The sequence below is a fragment of the Erinaceus europaeus genome, chromosome 15, assembly GCF_950295315.1.
Source record: "Erinaceus europaeus chromosome 15, mEriEur2.1, whole genome shotgun sequence".
NCBI classification, from domain to species: Eukaryota; Metazoa; Chordata; class Mammalia; order Eulipotyphla; family Erinaceidae; genus Erinaceus; species Erinaceus europaeus.
Genome location: NC_080176.1, coordinates 70,119,140 through 70,143,130, shown reverse-complemented (window position 1 = coordinate 70,143,130; position 23,991 = coordinate 70,119,140).

Here is a 23,991-nt window from a genome sequence, read left to right as displayed (position 1 = left end):
AATTGTATGACTTTTATATCTATGAAAGCATCAAAATGTAGAAAATGGATAGAAAAATTAAGAGAATACTCAAAGCAAACATTACAAAATGTTGATTTTGCCATTGTATAAAGAACAACCTGTTAAGAAAAGCCTAATAAGAAAAATATGACTCCTAAACCGGAAAGTAAAAGGTAAATGAGATGTTGTGTAGGATATTATGCTTTTAAACTCTTGATAAAGGTGTGAAGGTAGCTAGCATAATGGTTATGCAAAGAGACTCATTCTCATGCTCAAAGCTTCAAAATCCCAGGTTTATTCTCCCACACTGCCATTAGCTAGAGCTGAGCTCTAGGAGAAGGAAAGAAAGAAAGAAAGAAAGAAAGAAAGAAAGAAAGAAAGAAAGAAAGAGAGAAAAACTTGATAAAATACTAACTACACAACAATTGTTGCACTGTAACATTGACCACAGCTTTATTTATAACTTAAAAAATTTAACCTGGAGGCGGATTAAACACAAATGTCGCAAAGCGCAGGGACCGGTGTAAGGATCCCGGTTCAAGCCCCCAGCTCCCCATCTGCAATGGGAGTCGATTCACAGGTGGTGAAGCAGGTCTGCAGGTGTCTATTTTCTCTCCCCCTCTCTGCTTTCCCCTCCTCTCTCTATTTATCTCTGTCCAATTCAGCAACAATGACAGCAATAACAATAAATAAGGGCAACAAAAGGGAAAAAAATAGCAGAAAAAACATTAAACCTGATATCAGTTTCCTAGTTACAGCAGACTGTAACTAGGAAAATACATATAGTGACTGATATGTGATTATTCCAAAAGAAAAAAAATGCAAAGTTCAACTTCAAATCCAAGTACAGTATATCTAATTTTACAATGTGTGTGTTTGTATTTGTATTTGCATGAAAAAATAAGAAAATGTTTAGGAAGAAATACATAAAAATTAGTAGTGTGTACCTCTTGGTGATAAAATTATTATTACTCAAATTATTTTCTATTGTACCAAATAAAAGAAAAAAATGGCTACTAAGATGATGGATTAGTTATGCAGGCAATAAGCCCCAATGATAACCCTTCTGGTGAACAAAATAGATAAATAGGGGCCAAGGGGTGGTGTATTCAGATAAGCACACACATCACCACACTCAAGGTGGAAGTGACAAGGTTCGACTCCTCAGCTACAGGCAGGATGCTTCAGGAGCAGTGAAATAGGTGTCTATCGTTTTCTCTCCCTTCTTAGCCCCCATCCCCCCTAAATTTCTCTCTGTGCCATCAATATATATCGAGAGAGAGAATGAAAATAAAAAGGAAAGAAAATGACCACCCAGAGCTGTGAATTTGTAGTGCCAGTACTGAGCCAACCAATAACCCTGGTGGTAATGAAACAAACAAATTGGGAGTCAGGTGGTAGCACAGGGAGTTAAGGACAGGCGGTGCAAAGCACAAGGACCGGCATAAGGATCCCGGTTCGAGTCCTAGGCTCCCCACCTGCTGGGGAGTCACTTCACAGGCGGTGAAGCAGGTCTGCAGGTGTCTGTCTTTCTCTCCCCCTCTCTGTCTTCCCCTCCTCTCTCCATTTCTCTCTGTCCTATCCAACAACAATGACATCAATAACAACAACAATAATGACTACAACAATAAAACAACAAGGGCAACAAAAGGGAATAAATAAATAAATATTTAAAAATTTAAACAAATTGTTCTTTTTCCTGCTTATAAAAGATATTTTATAGAAGAAAATAAGAACAATATATCAATATTTGATAGGGCAGAGAAAAACTGAAAGGGAATAAGAGAGAGAAAGAGGGAGAGGAAGTTTGTGAAGCTTCTTCCTGCAAGTGGGTACTGAGACTTGAAATATGCTCCAACACTGAGTTATCTTCCCAACCCAAGATGCACTTATTTTAATATTGGGTCTTTCTTCTATAAAAACAGTTCTATGTATTATATTGTACAATTCTTTGGAAACTTTGAATGAAATGCATAAAGGTTATTTTGTACACCTACCTCTCTATTATAGAATAGAAAGACACTGAGTTAACTAAATTTTGTCCTGACTCAATTAATATGAATTTTCACTCTCTTTTCTCTTGGATATCTCTGGTCTTACTAGCTTGCTAATTTCTCCCCCCCACAGTGCTAGCTAATATGTGATATCTTGAGAACAGATCCTGACTTTATTCAGCTACTTTGGAAATGTTTAAGTGGAATAGGATAAACAAAGAGCAAAAAAAAGGAAGGTCCTTAGTAATATTTTTTTAAAGATTTTTTTATTATCTTTATTTATGTATTAGATAGAGACAGCCAGAAATTGAGAGGGAAGGGGGTGATAGGCAGGGAGAGAGATAGAGAGACACCTGCAACACTGCTTCACCACTCGTGAAACTTCTCCCCTGCAGGTGGGGACCGGGGGCTTGAACCTGGGTCCTTGCACACTATAACACATGTGCTTAACCAGGTGTGCCACCACCCGGCCCCTCTTAGTAATATTTTCTAATAAATTTTTCCTCAATGTAGATATAATTGGGCCTACATTATACACTTTTCTCATTATTTAGACAAATTCTTCATCTCATTTGAATTCTTTCCACAATATATCTAAAGCATCCAGATCACTCCCAAATAAACACAATTAATCTTCAAGTATTTAGTTACTTAATATGAATCTTTAATTGCTTCACTTTTTCTTCCTGACTCCTCATTGACTTTAAGTTGTGTATTGCTTTATCTTTAGCAGACCCTGGCTTATTTATGTAGATCAGGACAGTGGCTACATAGGGCAAATAGAGGAGACCTGAAAACACAATACTATCAGAAGATACTTTTCAGTTTGATGTTCTGTGTTGCTTTTTAAAAATGTAGTCATCCACCTAATATGGGTGAAGTCCACTCCTACATCAAGTACTTGACTAAAATTTATTTTATACTGGATGATTATTTGCAATGAACATTGCCAATATAAATAGTCCTGAAGACAACTTAAAAAGTAATGGCTATATGCCATGGATAATTTTAAAAATAATTTCTCTATCACATAGTAAATGAGATTTCCTTCAAATTTTACTTATCAGAAAAAAGCCCATCAGCCCATATACCAAAATGTCTACAAGTAGAAAATGGAGGGAACAAAGGACAATATTTTAACCTCTCTAATATTTTTTGGGCATGCACTGTGCCCACAGCACCCACTCCCACCTCGGTCACTGTTACGTGAGCTAGTGGGAAGAAATCAGTTCAAATAAACCTCTATGAAAGTGCCAGTGGTAAGTTTTGATATCCACTGCCTCTGTACCACGAGTATCCAGTGAAATAGCCAAAGAAGTTGGGCATCTACAAAGCAGTCAGAAATGAGGGCCTGAAATGAGCTTCTTCATAAGGACAGGAAGTGAATGACAATGAGTCAACTAATGAAAAAGCCATATTTTAATTGTGCTGCCTTACTCACAACCAAAACAATAAAATGGGAATTGCAGAACATCACCCAATAACAGGAAAGAAAAAAAAACAACCCAGCACTGCGGATATTTTTGATAAACAGTGGATGTTTTCCCTACTGAGTTCTTGATTAAGTATCCCAGTAAATCCAGAGTAAAGTATAGAGCATTCATGTCCAATCACACATTCCACTGATAGTAATTTTCATTCATCTATGACATTCCTGCCCAAGCCATGGACTTGTGGAAGAATATACCTTATCTTAGGACAGATAGTGAAAGGTAATGACAATATTTCCCTGTTCCAATTCTAGATATTTCACAATGACTATTAGTAAAGACACATGACTTTTATTTTGAACGCTAGTGTCCCAAAAGCAACTATGGAAATGTGCTTTACTCTTTGGTCTACTTCCAACCTAGAAAAATATGACCTGGCAGATATAAGGCAACCTTAAGCTAACCTTGAACTGCTCACTACACTTTAACATCTTGGACCATGCTTCCAGATCTCTTCCTTCCATATAGCAGTTATTTATATAAGAGTACAAAAGAACTGTAGTAGTCTTGTTAGCATTCCAACCAAGTCAAGTCTTACGAGCAGAAAACACCTGGGTTTTAGTGTGCGTGATTTTTCTTGGACTGTTTATTTTCCCTTTAATCCAAGAGACTCCAGAGAGTGAGTCAAAGAATGGATCATGGACTTTGAAAAGGATTTGGAATTTTGCTTTAGAAACTCATGCCCCCCCAAACAGGGACTTTTATCTATTTTATAATACTACCATCTTGAGCATTTATGAGACTAGTGTTTGAACATAATCATGCTCTAAAGCTTTCCGTGCCCTAAAAGTTTGGTGTAAATGTTTTTGGGGACTTATAAACTGAACAAAAATACTAACACCTAATATTGCCAAAGCAAACAGCATAAATATTTTGGCCTTCTGTTCCTTTTTCTCAAAGGGAATTGAGTCAAATCAACTAAACTTCTGCTAAGAACCTCAGATAAGGAAACTTAAAAAAATATAGTTGATTCTCAGTAATTGTCCTGAGCCCCCTACCATGGGAGTGGCATTTATGGGCATTTTTTTCATATGAATAATTTAAAAACTAAATAATATATTCATGTGTGAAACCAGAAGAGAATCCAGACTCAGGTCTTAACTGAGTTGTGACAAAACAAAAGGGGTTGGGTTTGGGGGGGAGGGGGGTGAAGCCATGCATACAATGACAGAAAGGAGAGATTAAAACCAAGAGAATGCTGGTCTAGGTCCTCCCGTTTGAGAAGCAAAGCTGGGCAAAGGATAGTGGTTAACACACACATATATAGATACAAAAAATGTTTTCATATATACATAGTATTGGCAACTATGCCACATACAGAAAGAGAAGGTTTTCTTTTAGTTAATTTTCGCAGCTTTTACTATAGTGGAGAAAATATCAAGTGCTCTCTAAAATCATCAAAGTTGTAGAATCTATTTCTAATAACTTTGCAAAGGCAAATTCTTAATTTTCTTCATAGTTATACATTTTAAAAAATATCAGAGTCACAGAGACCTTTGTTACTGACTGATCAGCCTATAGAGGCTCAAGACCAAGATCTGATGGTTTCTTGGAGATCGTTCAGGTCTCATTGAATTGGACATAGTCCTTATATTTTTCTAATTCACTAAGAACAAGTTTTGATTATTTAAGGAATGCTTTATAATGTTTAAAATTTTTATATTTTTGAGCAAACTTTTTGACCCACTTATAATGGCTGTACACGTTTGCAAATGCATCAGTGTTACATAATACATACCCAAGAGTGTGCTCTTATGCACATGCACACTCTCACCAGTTTATGCGCCTCTGTGTTATACAAAGACAGTTCAAGTGTTCCAGAAACTTTAGTCTTGTCATGTGCTTTACCTGTTTCATTTTTTTTAAAGATTTTATTTATTTGTGAGTGTCAGGTCTCTGGCAGGGTGATCTCCAGGGGAAAGGTAACGGACCGGTTCTTTCTCACTCACGACAGGGGTGACACAAAGTAAAAGACATCGGGGAGCCCTGCGGCGTGCTCAGAACTTGTCTATTAGCAGGTGGACATGAGTTAAATAGAAAACCAAACAAAGGGAATATTATTGAAATATGTCAGAAATTACAGGTTTCTTAAAGGTCGGCTTGCCCCTATGGTAGGGGGCTGGTATGACAGGAATTGATGAGATACAAGACAGTTATTCTCCATGACACAAGCAACTTAATTATCTAAAGGTATTTGAGAGAAGCATAGGGGTTAAACCAAAAGGGTGAGACAGAGAGAAGATGGATATCAAAAAGCCATATAGTTTGGAATTTCTCTCATCTGGGGTCTGAGGTGTGTGATGAAGCGTGTGATAAGGTGTGTTCTTCTGTGATCAGAAGGTGACTTTGAATAAGTAAATCTGTGGCCATGTGGCCTGCAGTTAATGGAGGGAAGTACTGGGGTTTCTGTGGGCCTGAAAGTCGAGAAGGAAAGAACCAAGTCTGAGTTTCCCCCCTTTTGCTCACCTCGGTTGAGAGAGACTTACCAAGAGGTTATCTTCTCAGACCTCCATCCAAGGATGGGGGTGGTTCTCCCTAAACTCCATCAGGCTCACACATGGTCCCAACATGTGAGAAAGGTAGGAGGAGAGAGAAAGAACCAGACATCGTCTGGCAGATGTGCTGCCGGGGATCAAACTCAGAACCTCATGCTTGAGAGTCCAAAGCTTTATTTCTGCACCACCTCCCGGACCACAGCTGTTTCATTTTAAAAGTAGTTTTATTTGTATTTTGAGCTAACTTTGGATTACAGACCTATTCCTCCCATGGCACCAAAGTCCATTGGACCACTTTTCTCCCTTCAGCTTTGCCTCCCAACTCTGTTAATCTGGGTTATGCTGCTGTGCTCCTACATAGTCTTTGTTGGGGTTTGCTTATGTTCTCACTTTTTATTTGTTCCAATTTTACCAAGGCATATAATAGTTAAAATGACAAAGATAAAGAGATCATTCTGAAGACTGCCAGAGAGAAGCAAAGAGCCACATAAAGGATATCCCATAAGATTCCACAGATTTCTCAACAGAACCTGCTAAAAGCTGAAAGAACTGGCAGACTATATTCAACTTCTGAATGAAAAAAAGCCTAAACCCAAGAACACTATCCCACAAATTTATCAACCAGGTTTGAATGATACACATAGTGTTTTTCTTATAAGCAAGTTTGAAGGACTTCATTACCACTAAACCAGGCCTATAAGAGATACTAAATGACTCAATTAAATAAAAACCAAAATGATTGACCTTATCACTTTCTTTCTTGTTTTTTTCAATTTCTCTATAGATGTTGAAATGAAGTGTTGAGTAATAAAGATCCTTATAATGAAATGCTTATATGATTGAGATTTATTTTTGTGGATGAATTACATCTGATAAGCAGAGATATTGCCAATGCACATTATATAGTTACTTAAATTCCTGTGCCTTGTTTTTTTTTATTATAATGGGAAAATAATACCTCTTAGTGTTGTGAGTATCAAATGAGATAATCATGTAAATGACTTGTTTTATTGTATGATATTCAAATACTTGAAATAATGTACTATTGGTGTATAATGCCATATTTCATTACACAAGTGACCACAGAATAAAGTAGAAGTTGAAATCAAATCACTGCACATACATTATCTACTATATAGACCCACTCTTGCGGAAAGCACATGTTTATAAGTGGGTGCCCCTTCAGACTCTATTAAATGTTTATTGGTTTGCCACATGAACCACAGGAAATCAGAGTTTATTCTGTTCACTCTAGGCTGGGACTAGGAACATTTAGGCAGAAGAATGTGCTCATTCAAATTGGGACCTGTCCAGAACATGAGGTTAAACAAATCTATTAATAACTTATGACTTCAGTAATTAAAGGGACACACATAGACATCATGCATGCTAAAATGACATTTTGTTAATAGGCTGTCCTGGCAGTTTGGGGTGTTCTTTTAAGCTTTTTAGCAGCAACAAGCTGCTTCCTAGTCAGGAATCTTAAAATAACTATGTCATTACATAAACATTCTACATCCACCTTATGCCAACCTGTGTTCTGTTTCTTTTGGAAGAGAATGAAAGAAGATGAATAGACATGACCCAGGAGCCTGCATTAAAGAATGTAAGCATTCTTTCAGAGCTAGATGTTCCATAAGTTGTGAAAAATGACCAGTGTTAAAGGTATGCCTGACCTTTGCAAGATTATTTTATGGCAAGTGGTCTTGGTTTTTACAAGCTGACATGCCAGAGTCAACATAAATAAGGTGTTAGGGGAATATTGTCACAGAGGTGAGAGCATACACTTATGTAGCTATCTCAGTATGACAAACTGGACCGTGGGGAGGAGACCTAGGGACTCTATGATGACTCACACAGCTAAATAAATACGAAGTATGACCAGGTTAATATGAACATTAGATTCATTATCTTCCAAATTAAATTGTATAAGAAACAAATCAGATATTGTGTCACTCTACATCAAAAAGCACAGGCTTTAGTCAACTCTAGTCACTGAGAAAAGCCCCTGTCTTAGTGACACTCAGTTAACAGTGAGCCAGGTCAGAATGATAATGAGTCCAAATCAAATGGGCCCCGGAGGGAGAAATCAGACTTTCAAGTAACTAAGAAGAAGCCCAGCAAGTGGGTAGTCCACATTGAAAGATACAGGAAAATATCTGATGAGAGTTTTCGCATTATCATGGAAGAAACCTGGCAGCACATGATGTGTAATCAGTGAGAGGCAGTGGAGAAAAAGGGTAGAGGCACTGGTTCAATGTGGTGTCTAGGCAGGATTCAGTTACAAAATGCAAACAAGAAACCAGGGATTAGAACTGGCCCCAACAGGCCAACTAAACAGATGTTGACCCAGTGGAATAATCTTCAGTAGAAATTAGGGCTTTATTGATGGAAGCAGATTTGTTTAATATTTTTTTTAAACAAGTAGTCCTCAAATACAGCACCCAATGAACCTATTGCCTTACCACATTCAGTTTACATTGGCATCATGACTCTTTGATCAATAGGATTTGGGAAGAAGTGGCACTGTATTTTTAGGGTAAGGCCTTAATAGATTTGAGACTTGCACTTCTGCCTTTAGAGACTCAGAATCCATACTGTGAGAAGCCCAAGTCTCCTGAACAGAACACATAGAAGAGAACAAAAGTCCATTGATCAAATTCCCCAGCCTAACTCCCAACCAAAGCCATTAGCACAAACTCCTTATCATAGAAGACTGCCATTTTGAAGACCTAGACAAATCAAGCTCACAAATGCAGTCCACAACCACTTCATATGGAACATAAGGACAATGCAATTCACATAATGACAGGAGATGAAGAAATAATTTTATTGTTATAAGTCACACAGCTTGAGGACATTTGTACACATACACACACACATACACACACACACACACACAACTGAGTTTGTGAAGGTTTCAGAGGATATGAAATAATGATAAATTGAACAATAATAATATTAGCAATCATTTAAAATAATAAATCTTAAAATTTTAAATAAAATTTCCCTCCAGGTACTTTCTTTATGACATAGTATTTGAAAGAAAGATTTCCAATGTTTCATGACTGAAAGAGAACCTTAATTTACCTAAAGAATTTACTCCTTGTGTGTGTACTCCTATGTTCATAGAAGCACAATTCATAATAGCTAAAACCTGGAAGCAACCCAGGTGCCCAACAACAGATGAGTGGCTGAGAAAGCTGTGGTATATATACACAATGGAATACTATGCAGCTATCAAGAACAATGAACCCACCTTCTCTGACCCATCTTGGACAGAGCTAGAAGGAATTATGTTAAGTGAGCTAAGTCAGAAAGATAAAGATGAGTATGGGATGATCCCACTCATCAACAGAAGTTGACTAAGAAGATCTGAAAGGGAAACTAAAAGCAGGACCTGACCAAATTGTAAGTAGGGCACCAAAGTAAAAACCCTGTGGTGAGGGGTGGACATGCAGCTTCCTGGGCCAGTGGGGGGTGGGAGTGGGTGGGAGGGATGGGTCACAGTCTTTTGGTGGTGGGAATGGTGTTTATGTACACTCCTAGTAAAATGTAGTCATATAAATCACTAGTTAATTAATACGAGAGGGGGAAAATTGATTGTATGTCTCGAAGTTTTTCAAGGCACAAACTGAATCTTTTCAATATATAGGTTGTGTAATTGATATGCAGACTCTCTCAAAAGCCTAGACCAAGTATATCAGAAGCAACCAATAGCACAGATATATACAAGATACTAGGTACTGTACAGCAAACCCTAACAAAGGGACTTTTCAAAGTTAACCCAATTACCAAATATTGTGATGATAACATTACCTATCGATTGTCTTTTTGAACCCTAAGACAGCAGGAACCTCACATCTCCACTATAAAGCCTCTACTTCCCCCAGTCCTGGAACCATTGGATAGGGCCCACTTTCCCATATGCCTCTCCCAATCCATATCAAATAATATTGCATCCGCTGATCACAACCTAACCAACACAATGATTGCCACCTCAACATGCTTCACTTCAGACTGTGTCCAGAGACTACACGTGTGGAATGACAACCCTTCAGTTTCATTACTCGGGTGAGACCTTTCCTTTCATGGTATACTCTAATTCCATCTCAGGTGGTTCACTTTCTAACAAAGTCACAAAACCTAGATATACACCAGTTTCTGTGAGAGAGAGCATATGTTCACACGTATCTGTAAACTACTGCAAATTATATACCTGAAAGCAGAAGTGTTGTATGCTTTACATTGGGTTCTAGTTCTCCCCCGCCAAGAGAATTGGATCAGTCCAGTTAGTTTCGCGGGCCTCTTGGCCCCGCCCCTAGGAACCCCGAGAGAGGGTTCCAAAGTGTCAGAGTTTCAGAGTTTCAGAGTTCCAGAGTTGAAGAGTTGCAGAGTTCCAGGGTTCCAGAGTTGCAGAGTAAGAGAGAGTGCTTGTGCCGCCGCAAAGAGACAGCAGAGTTCTGTTTGGTGATTAGTTTGTCTTAGTTTATGAATCGTTGTTCGTGAATAAAGAAATACAGTTTCCCTGCCCAGCCGTATGTCTCTGGTCGTCTCTGTTACCCGCCCGTGAAGCTAGCCCGGCCGGCTGGAGCCTACGAATTTTTAACAACACAGAAGTACACTAGAGTTTGCAGTGAGTATCCCCCTAACACTTCCTCTCCACTATTCCAAGCTTTGGGTCCATGATTGCTCAACAATTTGTTTGGCTTCCTATGTTAACTCTCTTTTCAGTCACCAGGTTCCAGATGTCATCAGGATGCCCGCCAGGCTTCCCTGGACTGAACACCCCACCAATGTGGCCTGGAGCTCCTCTTCCCCAGAGACCCACCCTACTAGGGAAAGAGAGAGGCAGACTGGGATTATGGACTGACCAGTCAACGCCCATGTTCAGCGGGGAAGCAATTACAGAAGCCAGACCTTCTACCTTCTGCAACCCACAATGACCCTGGGTCCATGCTCCCAGAGGGATAGAGAATGGGAAAGCTATCAGGGGGGGAGGGGGTGGTATATGGAGAATGGGTGGTGGGAATTGTGTGGAATTATACCCCTCCTACCCTATGGTTTTGTTAATTAATACTTTCTTAAATTAAAAAAAAAAGAATTTACTCCTTGTGATTCATGGGTTCAAATAAAAGAATGGGGGTTTAGGGCAGTGGCTCAGTGGAAAAATGTCTACCTTGTACATGTGAGGTCTGGTGGTCTTAATGAGAATTCTATCCCTTGTATCACATAAGAGTAGCAAAGACAAAACAAGTAGAGATCCATGGACGATGGAACAGTGCTTTCTGTTCTCTTCTTCCTCATTTCTATCTTGCATTCTCATAAAACTAAGAGAGTAAGTAAATAAATTAAGTAAGTAGGTTTAGGTGAAATAGTAAAGTTTCAAAGAAAATGTCAAACTTCCCAATCTCACACACAAAATCACTACCCAAGATTTTTACTATATCATGTCTTCTCAAGATAAAATATTGTCATTCTTTAAGTTGCTTCGATAGTTTGACATAATTTCTTGTGTTAATCTTCTCAACCTTAAATAAAGCCAACACTCAACAGTTAGTGCCTTGGGTTTGTTCCAGAGCCAACATATTGCAAAGCATCACACTGAAAATGAATGCCAGAGGAGTGGGGATAATCAGAAGGATATATCAGACTTTGGGAAAAACTAGAAAGGAGAGCTAAATTATTAACCTTGAGAGTTAATGTCAGTAGTCACCAAAACACCAAAGAGGTGGGCCAACAGGGATCAAGGTGGATCGACTCTTAGAAGCCAGAAAGTGAAGATAGTATCAGCATTTATCTGATTAGCTAAAGTTAAAAGCCAGTTAAGTGTCTGGAAACTAACATCAGTTTAAGACTTAACTATCAGTGCCTCAGAGATCACTGAGATCAATTATCCCAGCAGTCAGAATTCAAAAGCGACAAAGTGACCTTAAGATTCTTTCAAGCTCAGAGCATAGTAATCGGTAATCAAGGGAGAGCACACAACAGGTTGGACACATTTGGAAAAATGAACATTTTTCTCTTGCAATTAATATAATCAAACTGAATCTCAAACAGAAGTTAACATGATGTTGAAATTATACTACTTTTTATTCTCTGGGAGCTATAAAGTATGGGAAGCAGAGCAAGATTTCAGTGACACAAAACTCATGCTAAATGGGTTGAAGGGGGTCTTTGTTTTTGCAGAATAAATTTGACTTCGCTTGAACATATTTGCCTACATAGATGACTTTGCTTGCCTGCTCTGCGGTGTGTCTTCAGGAAGTAGGGCAGTTACCTTGAGTCACAAATTAAAAGTCTCACACTCCTTCACCATCTGTTTTTCAAAGGGACTACTGGACAAAAATAAACAGCCATTTTAGGGACGGTATTTCTCAAGAATTATATTCTAAAGACACTTTGAACCATATATTGACTGTGCTTGAAATGAAGATATTTTTGTATTACAGATTCAAATCTCAAGTGACTAGTTCCAAGTTCTCTCCACTGCCATTGACCTGATATCAGATGGTCTGGGCATCAAGTGGGTACACTGGTGATTCATTTGTCTCAACATATCTCTTTACTTTTTTAAAAAATATATTTGTTTATCATTGGATATAGACAGAGAGAAATTGAGAGGGAAGGGGCAGATAGAAAGGGAGAGAGACAGAGAGACACCTGCAGCACTATATCACCACTTGTGAAGCTTCCCCCCTACAGGTGGGGCTTGAACAGGTGGGGCCTCATGCACTATAATGTGTGCGCTTTACCAGGTGCACCACCACCTGGTCCCCTATTCATATCTATTTCCTTTTTTTAATATTTATTTTAAAAATATTTATTTATTCCCTTTTGTTGCCCTTGTTTTATTGTTGTAGTTATTACTGTTGTTGTTATTGATGTTGTCATTGTTGGATTGGACAGAGAGAAATGGAGAGAGGAGGGAAGACAGAGAGGGAGAGAGAAAGATAGACACCTGCAGACCTGCTTCACCGCCTGTGAAGTGACTCCCCTGCAGGTGGGGAGCCGGGGCTCGAATTGGGATCCTTACTCTGATCCTTGTGCTTTGCCCACCTGCACTTAACCCACTGAGCTACCGCCCGACTCCCTCATATCTATTTTCTTTTTTTTTTTAATATTTGTTTTATTTATTTATTCCCTTTTGTTGCCCTTGTTGTTTTATTGTTGTAGTTATTATTGCTGTTGTCGTTGTTGGATAGGACAGAGAGAAAATGGAGAGAGGAGGGGAACACAGAGAGGAGGAGAGAAAGATAGATACCTGCAGACCTGCTTCACCACCTATGAAGCGACTCCCCTGCAGGTGGGGAGCCGGGGTTCGAACCGGGATCATATCTATTTTAATATACCTTAGATAAATGCTAAGACACAATAATTTTGTAGGCTGTGATGAAACAAATGTATCCTCTTCAGAAGGATAAGCTAGTGAAACTAAGCCCAGTGGTAGTAACAAGAGATGGTGGAGTTGGTTTTTAGTTTTTTATGTTTTAATTTTAATTTTTAAATAGAGAGTGAAAGAAACCGCAATAATGAAGCTCCCATCAGTGTGGTGGGGGATGGGCTGGAATCTTGGATGTGCATACTATCTATCTACATGAGCTCTTTTTCAGGCCAAAGCTAGGGCTTTCAAGAACTCTAAGAGGCTGATTTTAGAACTGTAAATGATATGTATTCAGATGGAGCTATTCTCTTAAACATGCTTTAGTGGAAAGAGTAACCAATTTGTAAATGATAGGATATTTTTCAAGAAATTAAGCCTACAAATTTCAAATGCATACCAAAACTTAATTCTTGGCTTGTACAATACTAACAAATGAGATTCATTGTGAACCTGCTCTAATGAAAAGAGGATTAATTCTTCGTTAGTTTATTAGTTGTTTACATACAGGAAATGCAAGTATTGTGACTTGTAAGTTCCAAATTAGCACAATGAATACACAATTTTATTGCAAATAATTCTGTAGTATTCAAACTTTCACTGAAAATGACTTCTGACTGAGTTTGTTGTATTACTCCGACATAAAGGACACTGGGGTGGGGTGGGGGATTCAGGTCCTGACTGAGTTTGTTGTATTACTCCGAAGTAAAGGGCACTGGGGTGGGGTGGGGATTCAGGTCCTGACTGAGTTTGTTGTATTAGTCCGAAGTAAAGGACACTGGAGTGGTGTGGGGGATTCAGGTTCTGGAACTTGATGGCAGAGGACCTAGAGGCGGTTGAATTGTTATGTAGAAAACTGGAAAATGTTACACATGTACAAACTACTGTATTTACTGTTGACTATACCCAATAATCCCCCAATAAAGGAAAAATTATCATCTATGTAAAAAAAATGAATTCAAGGTTCTATGGGACATGCAACAGTTGTGGGAATCAAATAGATATAGACTCTATTTCAAAGATTTGATAATATAAGGGGTTAAAGAATGATACATTTATTACACTATGCAGCTATTATATGATGTGATTAAGTGTTATAATTTAGTTGTTTTTTTTTTCCACTTAGGAATCTGATTGGGCCATGGCTCTAATGTGTGGTCATAGCTGCTGCAAGGCCAACAAGGGAAGGGCAGACAGGTGTTGTTGGATTTTTAAAATGCATGTAAACATCTCCATAGATAGGCTTGGAAAAAAAAAATGAACCTTGCACCGAGGAAGCAGGGGCTTCAGAGGCAGCAAGAGAAGGGTGATGCAGGAGTGAGAACCTCACACAGGCAATGGCAGTGGGAATGAAAAGGACATTTGAGAGGCAGTCTGTAGATAGTGGGAGACACTTCAGAAGATAAAGGAGGGAAGGAGGAGATTAGAATGATTTTCAAGTTTTATCATGGGAAGTAGTAGATGGTAATGGCATACTGTAAAATAAGAAACAACCTTGCAATAAAGAAAATAATTTGTAATTCTAGAGATAAAGCCAGCTTGTCTGGGAAAGAATGAATGCATGTAATTTAAGGAATTGGCAGTGGGAACAGCTACTTCAGAAGTGAGGACAGAAAGTAATAGGTACAAAATGCGGTCCAGAGAACTCTAGTTTGGTGTTTTGTTTATTTTAAAAAATTTTTTATGTGTTACCCTGTTCCAGAATGTGAATTGGAGAAGGCTAAGATCCAAGAGATCCTTCATTAACCTCTCAAGTTATGGTCCAATTCTCTAATTAATGGGAACAGGTTATAACCCCCCCCACACACACACACATACTCACACACTTCATAGTCAATAAATATTTTGTATTGTTGCCATTTTTCTCTTCTACCGTTAGCAGCAAAGAGAAGGAACTGCTCACCATTCTCCAAAGAATGTTTTCTCTAGGAAATTAAAGTTAATTAACATTTGCTGAACCTTTCCTGGACACATGGAAAAATGCCAAATTCCTAAAGTAAAATGTAAAAGATGTGTAGGAGGAAGAAAAAACAAAAAGACCATTCCACAGGTTGCCCTCAAGTTTAGCATTTTTCATCAGTGGTTGCAAGACTCTACCATCAATAAGCATACACACACACACACACACACACACACACACACACACACACACTCCTAGCAGAGATCATCTTCACTTATTATGCATATAGTATCCAGGATATTCAGATCAATTTGCAGAGCTCAAATACTAAGCTATCTCTAATCACACACCTGCAAGTAATAAAAGAGTGTGCACACACAATGCCTAAATTTTTTCTGCATTAAAATCTTCAAGGCTGAGTCAGTCTTTCACAGGCTACCACACTATATTTGCATCTGCAGGTTCACCATAAGAAAATGCACATATTAAGCCTGGTCTCATTTGTTCACTGATTTCCTTTGGTTATTACACTGGTTCTCAACCCAGGCTACCATGATGAAGTACAGAAAAAAAAAAGAAAAAAGTTTAAGTACCTAGGTTGTCCACCCACAGAATTTACACCTATGCACGCAGTTATTGATATTATAATTAATCTCTCAAGAGATATTTCTGTAGACCTGTCAGTCAAACCTGATTCCCACTGACTTTTTCAAATTTATCACAAATGCTAATCACCAAAATTGCCCTGAGGATTCCTGCTTCTCACAGCATCCATTCTTACATCCACCTGGAACTCCCACATCCTATTGCAGCCCCCTGCCTTTTTTCACTTGGACATCTGCATCTAGGTCCAGTTCAAGCCAAGCAGAACAGGAATACATTCCAAGAATGTCATTCCTGCTGTCAGTCTCCCTCTGTATTGTTGTCTACTTGTAAATAAAGTAGTGTCAACGGTCACTATGCAAAGATATATTACGATAAGGAAAGATCTACAACTATTCAGTCCATTGTTGTCTAGATTTGTGTGTGGATAGATATTTCCTATGTACAACACTCGACAATCAAGACTAAATATGATATACAGTTCATCCCCATACTTATATCTTTCTCTTGCTTTAATTTTACACTGACATTATCTATCTTTTTAAAATATTTATTTATTCCCTTTTGTTGCCCTTATTGTTTTATTGTTGTAGTTATTATTGTTGATGAATACGACAGAGAGAAATAGAGAGAGGAGGCAAAGACAGAGAGGGGGAGAGAAAGATAGACACCTTCAAACCTGCCTCACTGCCTGTGAAGTGACTCGCCTGCAGGTGGGGATCCAGGGGGAACTCGAACCAGGATCCTTAAGCTGGTCCTTGCGTTTTGTTCCACGTGCACTTAACCCGCTGCACTACCACCCGATTCCCGACATTATCTGTCTTATGCTCAAACTAAACCCACTGAAAGTGTTCTGAAATCCCTTTGAATTTTGAATTCTACATAGGGTGGTGCAACTAGTGTACAACCCAAAAAGAAGTGTTCATCATTTGTCTTAGGACTAGATAAGACATTAAAGGGAGAAGACTCAATCAGCATAGAGCTACTCACACACACACAGACACACAGACACACACACACACACACTCTTGTGTGCACACACACACACACACACACACATACTCTTGTGTGCACACACACAGTTATTTTACTTAATTTCAATTTACAGACAAGGGAACTAAAAAGCCAGATAAATAGTGTTAAGATAATAACTGATAAATGGTATCTAATAAATAGAGAAGATTCTAGTTCTGGGAGTTGGGAGGTGGCTCACCTGGTTAAGCCACATATCACCATGTACAAGGATTCCCCATTTCCCACCTGTGTGGGCAGGGGGAGACTTCATGAGTGGTGAAGCAAGTCTGCTGGTGTCTATCTTTCTCTATCCCTCTTTATCTCTCCTCCCCTCTCAGTTTCTCTCTGTCCTGTTAAGAGAGAGAGAGAGAAAAATGACCACCAGGAACACTGGATTCATGGTGCTGAGCACTGAGCCTCAGTGATAACCCTGGTTGAAAAAAAAAAATTAGTCCTAGCTCTGTACCATCTTTTTCATCCCTATTTGCAGAAGAATCACTGGTATTTACTTCCTCCCTTCCTTCTTACCTTCCTTCCTCTCTTCCTTTCATTATTGTCATTGTTAGGGCTTCATTGCTCTACTTGGATTTTTTTTTTTTTAGATAGAAAGAGATAGAGTAAGATAGAGATGAGAGAGAGAGAGAGAGAGAGAGAGAGAGGTGAGTGAGGGAGAGAAACAGCACAGCACAGAAGATTCTTCCAATGTAGTAGCGTCAAGCTCTCACCTGTCTCATTCACATGGCAATGTCCTGGCACTATACAGTGAGTTATGTTTGCTGGGCCACTATGTTCTTGATAAACTTATTTTCCTCCCCTTGCTTCAAGCTTCACTGGATGCCATGGCTAAACCAGGAGGGACTAGACTGCAAAGATTAAGAGAAGACTAGAATGCCCTCGCAGTGTTGCCCAGCTACTTAACTTTATTTCTGTGTTAGCTTGGAAAAGATGGTATTGGCTTAATATGTTATTAAAGGGACAAGAAGACCATACAGGCAAATCACCAAGAACTGGAAACTGTAACTGGTACTGTAGATAAAACAAAGTCATAATGTGTTAAGTTACTGTGATATTGGAATTGTGTTATTTCAGCAGCATTGCTTGTCATGCTAATATGTTTTAAAATGTCAGTTAAATTAATAATTTAAAGATGTATTTGTTTATGAGAGGAAGAGAAAACTAGTATCACTCTGACACAAGGTGATACTGGAGATCAAACTCAGGGCATCATTCCTGAGAGTTTGACATTTTACACAATGAGTTACCTCCCTGGCCAGTTAAATAAATTTTGACTGGGGAATTATCCTGAAAGTTACTTGGCAAGAACTATTGCTAAGGGGCTGATGGTTTGCATTTGTTGTCTTACTTTGCTTTTACTATGTCCCTAAACTCTATCAACTATCCTGTAAAGATTGACTTTCAGCTATGTTATAAAGATCAGATTTCTAGTGATGGGCAACATCAAAAACTAATTATTTTATCATCAGTTTGTCAGCACACCACAGGGCACATAATTCAATTAATGAATTTATTTTATCTAGAAAGTTTTGGCAAATGATGCTCCCTAATCCCATTAAAAATTAGCCTGTCTAATATACACAGACCTTATTCTTTAAATTTTCTAAAACTATTCTGCCTCTAGCTGGAAGACAATAGAGATATTGAAACCAAATAAGTAATAAACTCCCAAAAAGTTCATTTTCAATAAATGATGAAAACCCAAAAAGTGAGAAAAATCTGTCTTACAGATTTCCATCTGAACTGACAGCCTCATTTTAATTTCCATGAATGTGACTCACTTACAAATTCCAACATTCTCAACTAGAAGAGAGACTGCCAGCCTTGACTCCAGGTTTCTATTGTCTCCTGGTTGAATTCAGGGAGTTGAATGTGTAACACTTCCTTTAGCAAGCAGTTAACTGTTGTAGATTTATTTCTCTTGTCCCTTTGAAGGAGGGGTAACCCAAATGAGAAATTCATGGCTGCTAGTCAGGATGAAAAGGCGGGGAGTCATTGCTCTGTCTGCAGGAGAAATCTACCATTGTGATTTGTTAGAGACCATAGTAAGCCACTTTGAAGATATGAAACAATGAACACTGAAAATGCATAGCAGCTGTCCAACCATCCATGTCACATAAATACATAATTAACTTTGTAAACATGGATATCTTGGCACTTAAAAATGTATATAATTACTTGATATTCTGCCCACTCCAGGCTCTTTATGTAAATACTGAACTGAGTGGTTTCTTAAAATACACAGAATTTACTTGGTCATCTACCACAGTAAATGTCTCATCACAGAATTAGCATATTTTTTAAGAAGGCATTACAGACTTGATAATCTTGAATAAACCTTTGCATCATTCTAGCTTAAGGTGTCAAGACTTAATTAGAATTTTAAATCCACAGATCATTGGCCAAAGCATAGTAATTGCCTTGGCCACATTTACTACTGCAGATCACCTATGAGTCAACTTTTTCAGACAACCAGTCAAATGCTATGTTAAAGGTGTGTGGATTCTGCCAGTTGGAGCATTTCTCGCCAAGAATTAATCATTTTAACAACTTTAAAGAAAGAATTTCAGTCTGTCCCCAAATTACTGCGAGAAAGCTCCTTTTTACAAATGAATGTCAACTAATTAAAAGAGAGGAAGTGTTGGCAATTTTTAAAATTACCATTTGGCAATTTAACTTCTCACTTATAGTGGTATAGACTAAAAAAAGAAAAAAGAAAGAAAAACTTCAGTAGGGTTCAAATCATAGGACAAAATGACATGAGGGGTGAGGGGAGTGGGCTGGCAAGATAGTGTGCCTGCTTTGTCTTATGAGTGACCCAGGTTTGAACCCAGGTCCTTCAGTGCACTGGGGGAAGCTTTGGTGCTGTAGAGTCTTTCTGGCTGTCTCTTTCTCACTCTTTCTATCTGAATAAATAAATAAATAGTACAAAAGGATCCAAGAGAGGTGAAGCCCCGGCAACAATAAAGAAAAAGAACACATAAATCATAAATTACCATGTGTGATGATCCAAGTCCAGTCTTCCCCCACCTGTAACTGCAGGGAAGAAACTTCATGATCAGTGGAATAGTCACAAATAGTCACTCAAGTCTCTTCTTTCTGTGTCTCTCCCTGTCACCTTCTGTCAAAACAAAAAGAGAAAAAAAAAATGGCTGCTGGGAATGGTGCAGGTACTGAGTCCCAATACTGACCCTGAATATAAATACTGACCCTAAAATAAAGTAAAATATGGAGAGATTAGTCCACAGATGTCACATGTTATTTCATGAAAGGTTGCAATGAAAATAAAAAGAAATCTTTACAGTGATGATATCTGTAAAGTTTAATTTAGCATTAGTATTAGTAGAATGCCTAAAGGAATCCCCTTAGTAAAGATCTGAGAGGAAATATGGATTACCTAGCAAAACTCATGAACTCTTCTTGTTAACAATGTTTAAGCTAGTTCAACACAAATCCTTAGACTTACTTCACTCGTAAATTTCAGAAACAACAACAACATTAATCACAGCAACAGCAAACAATTATATATCCACAATGGGAGACAGTCTAACACAATTTTCTAGGCAATTCAAAGAGCTACTCTTTGCTCTGATCTAACTTTCTAGTCCTATTCTCAATTCTGACACCATCCTCCCAGACAGTATTTTAAGCCCACATGCATGTTAGCTATCAGGCTAAAGAAAAAATTACTAAAGTCATGGGTCCCTTAGAATATACCTAAAACAGACTTCCTAGCTAGTTCCATCTATTCTATTCTGACCTTTAGTTTCCTGATTATTAAACAATTTGTCCTGCTTTATATATTACTGCTTTTCAGCCACCAAGTTGCAGATGCTACTATGATTCCATCCTGACTACTTTGGGCAGACACATCACCAATATGTTCTGGAACCCCACCTCCCCAGAGACTACCCCACTAGAAACAGATAGAAACAGGCTGGATAATGGATCAATCTGTCAACATCCATGTCCAGTGGAGAAGCAATTACAGAAGCCAGACCTTCCACCTTCTGCACCTCATAAGATCTTTGGCCCATACTCTCAGAGGGATAAAGAACAGGGAACCTTCCAATGGAGGGGATGGGATACGGAACTCTGGGGTAACAATTGTATGGAATTGTAACCCTCTTATCCTACAATCTTGTCAATAAGTAATCACTAATAAGAAAAAAGTCAATGCAGTAGAATTTTAAAATCCAGGGATTCTTATGGGTTAAAAGATACTAAAATACACCAATAACCACAAGTAATGTGTAGGCTTTAAATACATGGTTGATATAAAGAAACATAAAAGACTTTTTAAAGACATCTGGGGAAACTAATTTGGATTGGAGATTGTCTTTTTTTGCTCAATTGTCTAATTTTTGCTCAATTTCCTGTTCTAATGATCTTGTTGTTAAGTAGCCAAGGTGTCTTATGCTTAGGAAGTAATTACTATACTATCTCTTCAAGACAAAGACTGTGCAAGTCATAGTGCACCACACACAATAAGTCATAAAGCAAACTGCTAACAATTGCATCTAAGTGGTCTGTATACAGAGGCCTACTAAATAATTTACTTATTTCTGTACATTTGTAAATATCAATATTTAGTAAAAATTGGGAGGAAAGAGAATACTCCACTCCCTTTTTACTTATTCTTTGGCATGGTGTGTGTGCTTGCACGCACACACATGTGTATGTGTGTGTAATAAGAAGGTATTTTCCTAGAAGTGTGTATTTAAAAGATTACACATAGCTCTGGTTCATTTACTACTTATGTTTACATGAAGTTTGTTAAATCAGAACTTATACTATTTCCTGTTTCCAGAGACACATTTTCTTGCACTACTGAAGATTTTATCAATTCATTTTAGCTATACACACAAATACCAAACTAGCAGGAAATCGTGGTAAAAAAATACAGTTGTTGACCCAGGTGTCATAAATCTTCAGTCTAGCAAAGAAGAGACTTTAATCAAATAATTACTTGAATAAACGGTAGCAATCTGTAATAAGTGTTAAGAAAGCAAAGCTCAGAACGTGAGATTAAAGCAAAAATCTCAGCCTGGTATGACAAACTCAGTAAGGACAGGTAAAGAGTTAATAGGTGTTTATGTAAAGGAAAGAAATTAAAATAAGACTTAAATCTCCAATGTGAAAGCAATTGCGAAGACTGGCTCCAGGAACAGAAAAGCCAGTGGAATTACAGCTGAAAAGATGGAGGCCATAGACATGATAATTTGGCTGAGAAGGAAAGAAAACCCCAATCACTTGATATCGTTTTCCATTCATAGGTAAAGGATACTGACATTATTCAAAGAATATTGAAAAGTGTCAGCTGTGAAAGTGATAAAATTGACTGACATTAAAAAAGACATCACAGGCTATCATATGATGACTAGATTGGAAAGGAATGGGAGAATAAACCAGGAGAGAAATATGGAGGTACTCATGGAACTTTAGGGAAAAGACAACAGTGACTTTGTTCTGGGTGGTAAGAGTAGAGATGGAGAGAAGCTGATGGGTTCATAAAATCCTTATGAAGTAGAATTAACAGACTCTGTGATGGATCAGATGACAGAGAAGATGTAAGTAGCATCGAGGACAGCTCTTGGAATTCTGCTCTGATTTATCCTGAAGAGACCTGCAGTGAAGGAACCAATTCATTTAGAATAACTTCATGTTGGGCTCTAGATGTGTTCTTTAAGGGTCTTTTCACGCTATCAATGTCACTACAAACTGCACTCATTATCTAAACTTAAATGTTGAAAATGTGGTTATAGAATAAAGATAAAAAGCTAGGGAGACAGCACAATGGTTATGCAAAGAGCCTTTCATGCCTGGAGCACCAGTGGTCCCAGGTTCAATCCCCAGCACTGCGATAAGCCAAAGAGGAGCTTTGGTAACATAAGCAAATAAAATAAATAGAACACAGATAAATTTTCATAAGATTCTTGGGAATAAACCCAAGATTTTTTTAAAGTTTATTATCTTTATTTATTATTTATTGGATAGAGACAGCCAAAAATTGAGAGGAAAGGGATAGAGAGGGAGAGAGACAGACAGACACCAGCAGCACTGCTTCACTGTTTGTGAAGCTTTCCCTCTGCAGGTGGAGACTGGGGGCTTGAACAGGGTCCTTGCACACTGTAACCTGCACTCAGCCACATGTGCCACCACCCAGCCCCTTAAGCCCAAGGTTTTGTACGTGTGAGGTATAACAGAGTCACTCCTCATTCTGTTCTTTTAGAGACAGAGAGAGAAATAAAGAGAGACAGAGACGGAGAGGGAGACACAAAGGCACCACTCCACCATCCATGGAGCATCATTCATTTGCTTTTGTCCTTGTTGCTCTCCACAGTGCCCCCATACAGTACATGAGGTCAAACCCTGGGTCAACATACAGAAGGACAGAATGGAGAAAGGAAGGAAGCACAAGTTGCAGGGAAGAAGCAAATAAACAGGGTGAGAGGGAAAGAAAAGAGAAAGAGAGAGAGAAGGTAACATGAATGACAGCAAGTTCCCTAGATTATGAAAGTATTTTTTTTCAGATACATTCTATAAGAATTACTGAGATGGGAATCGGGGGGTAGCACAGTGGGTTAAGCGCATGTGGTGCAAAGCACAAGGACTGGCATAAGGATCCAGGTTTGAGCCCTCCGGCTCCCCACCTGCAGTGGGGGGCACTTCACAAGCAGTGAAGCAGGTCTGCAGTTGTCTGTCTTTCTCTCCCCCCTCTGTCTTCCTCATCTCTCTCCATTTCTCTCTGTCCTATCTAACAACAATGACATCAATAACAACAACACTAATAACTACAACAACAATAAAAAGAAAAGGGCAACAAAAAGGAAAATAAATTAACAAATAAAAAAAAGAATTACTGATCATTGTAAAATTCTTAAAAACAGTTATTTTTTTAAAAGATAAAACTCACTTGAACACCTATCTTAATATGTTAAATTCATCTTTGTTTATTTACACCTATACCGTACAAAATACTTAAAAAAATGAGTCAAGTAATTCACTAGAAAACCCAAGTTCTCCATTTTCAAACTCTATTACTTATGAGGGGAAAGGACTTAACAGTGTCAGTTCTTGAAGATTTTTGACTTGAAAA